Source organism: Olea europaea, chromosome 6 (genome assembly GCF_002742605.1).
Source record: "Olea europaea var. sylvestris chromosome 6, O_europaea_v1, whole genome shotgun sequence".
In the NCBI taxonomy this organism is placed as follows: Eukaryota; Viridiplantae; Streptophyta; class Magnoliopsida; order Lamiales; family Oleaceae; genus Olea; species Olea europaea.
Window position 1 is genome coordinate 14,974,946 of NC_036242.1, and position 5,489 is coordinate 14,980,434.

Sequence of the window (5,489 nt, forward strand, 5' to 3'; positions counted from 1 at the left end):
TTTTTTTTTTTTTTTTTTTTGGGGTTTAAAACCACAGTTTAACAAATAAAAATTATTATATATTAAATAATTAAATCATAAATATTATTCTAAAATTTCAGGTTAAAACATAAATTCTATTATTAAAAAAAATTACATATCAAAGTTATATAATTATAATCATTATAATGCAACAACATGATATAAATATTTTAAACTCTTAATTAATACTAATGGCATCCATCTACAATTGTAATATATGATTCATTTTATTCATAAATATAAAAATATAGTACATGAATTCATTGATTATAGTTAAATGATATCAAATAATTAATAAAAAAATGAATAAAAAATTCAAATACAATAATACCTAGCTAATATGATTTTTTTGTGAATCATTCAAAGCTTCTACTCCATCTAAATATTGGAGCATTATTTTATGTGAGCCTAATAATTATTATAACAAAATAACATAACTACCAATAAAAATATAAAAACCATTACCAAAAATAAAAGAATTTTGGTAATTTGACTTGAATTTAAGCAAATTTCTGAAAATTATTAGAATGAAATTAAATGTACAAGTTTGAATTAAAATCTAGATTTTATTGTCTACTCAATTGTAATTGAGGATCAATGAATATAGTTTAGCATCAGTTCTTTAACACTTTACCCAACTTGAGGGTTTTACATTCATAGCTTAATGACTAGTATTTTGGATATATTAATTAATTAATTGAGATATATAATTGTTAAATAAAATTTAATTGAATTATATCTAATATAGATGTATCTTTTTAACCGAAATGTGTTAAGTTTTAATTAGGTTAAATAAATTTTAGACTTGTTTATTTTCAATTTATTTTTTGTAAATAGTTTGGCGGTTTGAAACGGTTTGCAAAGATTGAAACCTAAACTAAAACATTTCGAAGCGACTTGGTTCGGTTCAAAACCAAAACGTTGACGAATCCACGTGGAACCAAACCAACGGTTTTAGGAAAATAGTTTCAGTTCGATTTTGCGATTTAGCGGTTTCGTTATTCAGCCCAAGATGTATGTATGCATCTATGAGAATAGCAGATAGTTTTGAATTTTAATTCTAACACAAAATAGCTCATATAATTATTTCTCTTCTAATTTTTTTTCCCTATCTCAAAATATGTAGGCTTAATTGTAAAAAAGAAAAATTCTAACATGGTAAGGAAAAAATTTCTCATATTAAAATTACAATTTTCTTTTGACAAATAGCAAGCTCCAGCTGAGAAGAAGAAGCATTATCCAAGCAATTTAGGATTTCCGTATGTTGTATCACGTGCAATGTTGTTGGCCATCTATGTACTCCCTCCGTTCCAATTATATAAGCTTGTTTCGTTTTTTATACGGATTAAGAAGTCTTTTTTAATGTTATTGAAAAATTAATTTTTGCAAAGATCTTTCCTAATTTACCCCTATTTAATGTTCAATATGTAGTAGTAAATTATTGTTGGAATTGATAAAGAATTTGAATGATCAATTTGAAGAAGAAGAAATAAGAGTTGTTCCATGCTTTCAAGAAGTGGAAAATATGTGTATTTGGATGATTTCAAGAAGTTGGCATATTAAGTGAAAAAATTGAATAAGGGTATATTGGTAAAGAAACAAAACAAAATATTCTAAATTAGAAAACATGCCTATATATTTGAGAGAAGAAGAAAAAAAAACTCAGTCTATATAATTGGGACAGCGGGAGTATAAGTTTAGGATTAACAAGTGTTAGGGGCCGTAGAATTTAATTGAAGTAGTTTATTGGGATTAATTAATGAAAGAAGATAAGATTATTGTATACAAGTTGAATATTTAATATAAAATATCAAGTTTTAGTTTTCAAGCAGCATTTATGATTATGAAGTTAAAAATCGTGTTCATTAATTATGCATCACGAAATCCTAAGCAATGATTTCCATGGGTTTTGATAATATGTTATTACCCTAGAAAACCCTCTTGTGAACATTAATGTTGCGTCAGAATGAGATAAAACCTCATGTGATGTTTTGTAAGTCTGGAATGTATATTTGAAAAGTAATGCTATTCGTAGGCGCTCACTGCGGTAGTCGTCCTACGTGGCATACAAATGATAGTTGATTATTTGATGCATTAATATGGTAATTTTTTTATTCATTAATGCATTAAATAACCACCTGCCATGTGTATGCCACGTAGGCGACTGTCGCAGTAAGCGACTGCAAATAACATTATTCATATTTGAACCAAGCTTGGTGTACAGAAACTTTTTTAACAGAATGGTTATAGAATTCTCACAACAGGGATTGGATGAATTTTTTGGCAATTTTTTTATCACCACATGGAGTCCACCGCTCATGTGAGTTGGCTGGTTGAATTCTGTTAGAATACTTTCTGTAGAAAGAGCTTTACTGTGTATATTTTTAAGTATGCAATCTTTGAACAACGAAAATATTTTTAAAATATAGATGTTGACAATTTGATAAATAGATATGGACAAAAGAACGTTAAAACTTTTGCGTTGACGAGAGTGTAAATACGAAATTGGCTAGTGTATTTTTGGAATGGGCGATAAAGACAAAATAATTAAAACTTGAGGTAGTAGTTATTGATTTGACACGTGACATTCGTGTTAGAGTTTATAAGTGCATTTTACACTTATTTTGATCACAAAACATGAATAATTGTTGATAAAAAATGACGAAATATGGCTTAATTTCATGTAAATTATGTTACATAAGACAACATTGATGAATGTGGTGAAAATAAACAGAAACAATCGAAAAAAGACCAAAATGGAATAAAACAAAAATTCAGGAAACAAAGTGCAAATAGTCGAAAGCAGAAACGAAAATGTGAAAGAGTCAAGGACCAATTTAGTGTAGATATGAAATACTTAGTAAAGAGGTCAAGAAACGAGAAAACGAAGCTCCAGGACCAAAATGCGAAGATTGAATTTTTATTTAATGGTTGTTTGGTAGAGATTTTGATAATTGATTTTTTGACCGTTAGAGATAAAATATGTCCTATCTGTGAGAGAATAATTTAAAAATGACGACTGAATAGTGAAATAACGATCAAAAAATTAATTTTAATTGGATTAATAGTTATACCAAATAGGCTCTTAAACTATGCTATAGCATAGTTATTTCTTCATTGTGGTCGCATAGGTACTTTCAAAGAGGATCAGGCCCAAAATCTATTGAACTATGCTATAGCATTCATTTTTTTACTATGCTCCCAAAAAATCAGGTTTCCTTATTTAAGTAAAATTCTTATGAAAACAAATCTTGGGACATCTTTTAAAGCTATAGAGCCGTTATGCATTCCAACACAATCATAAGGATTTTAGAGCATAGAAAGAGGCAAGAAACGTGAAGATCGACCTAAAGGCACGAATATAAAATTCAAGACCATTAAATTGGTGATGTCGTTCTTCAATATCCTTATTGTTTTCTTCTTTCCAACATGCTAGGCTAAATTTATTTGTGCCCAGAGAACGATGAACCTTGTAATATGAATTTTTAATCTTTAGTTTTACATATTTGACATCAAAAATACGTTTTTGGATATTGAATGATTTATATGAATTTCTTTTCTCCATGATTATTGTGTATAGTAATTGTGTGAATATGGTAGCTTATTGTATGCATTTGAAAGAAGGAAAATAGTCTCGACATGGTATAAATTGTCATACAGTCTGATATCAGATAGAGATATACCACTATGCCTTATATGAATATTTAAATGTTCATAAAAATTCATGCATTCTTGTATATTCGTATTCGTCATAAATATATAGTCAAGCCATATAGAAAAATATGTTAACATTAATCGAGAGAAGTTGTTAAATATAATAGGAATGTAGATTCTTCAATATACAATCGTGTTATTAAAATGTAATACTGATGTTAAAAAGGATTATTACATGAAAATTCGCAATCGTAGTGCGTTTATCGTTCATAAAACATATTAATTTGCATTTAGCATAATTTGCATTTAGTTTAGTTATTTCACTTATAATTTATATGTAGCTTATTTATCATAATTTCATCATGACAAATACTATCGTTATTCTTATTTCGGTTACAGTCAAGATAATAAAAATTGAACTAAATCATTCCTTGAGGGATGATACTTGGACTAAAAAATCCACTTTATTACTTATTAAAGAACCTTACACTTATGGTATATTTAATCCGAAATATATTTTCATGAACAAGTTTTTGGTACCATTGCCACGGATTGAGTTTTAGTTTGATTTTATTTTTTTGGCACTAATTTGAACCTCTACTTGTATTCTTGTATTGTTATTTTCATTCCATTTTTGTTTCTTTTTTCTCTGTCAAACATACCGAGATAAAAGATGGCTGTGATTGATTTCAACAAGATACTTGTATGTGACTTCATCATAAGGCAACAACAATTGGTAGCTCAAGAAATTGATGAACAAGATATGCTTACAAAGATTTCATTTTAGGATAGCGACATATAAAAGCATAATATGAACTTAATAAAACTGTCCTAGGCGATTTACCTGTTACACTATTTCTCTCACCACAAGTTGATGTGGGTGATTTACCTATGGGATTATTTTTTCCACCGGTTATTAATGGACATCAATTAAGGGAATCATGTCAACCAGACTTCTTACAAGTACAACAAGAGAAGAAGATTTTTCATGAAGATGCTATTATTTCTTTACCATAAGTTTTGAATATGGACATTGAACTCTAGAAAACTTCAATTAAATAAGAGGAGTATGAAAAGATCGAAAAATTAATCATAACGAAAGAAAAATATATTGTTGCATTCAAAGAAGTGGAAATTAGCATACAATCCTTCGACTTTATCACTTGCTCAAAAATTGATTTTGTGATTAAACGTTATGAGGAGATTGAGGTTTACATTCTTGAGTTCGGAATGGATGATGAGGTAAAGTCATACTACTTGGAAAAGGGTAAGGTTAAAATTTGGAGGAAAGTAGCAATATGGAACAAAAGTCGTATTGAGCAAGTTAAGTAGGACCTCTAATGCTAGATTCAAAGTGCCATAACACAATTGTGCAAAAAGTCGATCTCCAGACTATAAATCGAGCGCTTAATGGGAAGCAACCAATTGTTTATCCATTTTCACTTATTTTGATTAGCTATTGCATTATACGTATTTTTAGGAATTGCATTAGTATTTTTGGACTATGGTTAGGAATTCATGCATTTAATGATTTTTAACAAAATTTGGGTAGTATTTAAGACTTTCATTAGTAATTTGGCATGTTTAATTATTGAATTCATTTTATTTAGGCTCATCGTTAACATCCTAACATTATATTGGGCTTGATATCCAGTCTTAAGGTTGCACTAAGATTTCAATTTTCTTTATTTTAGAAGAATATAATTCTTCTTGATGTGAATAGATTACTCTTGATGTGAATAGATTACAAATATGCTATCAATAATATTTATTTTGAATTTTTGAAATAGAAAATTGAAGCCTAGCAACAAAGA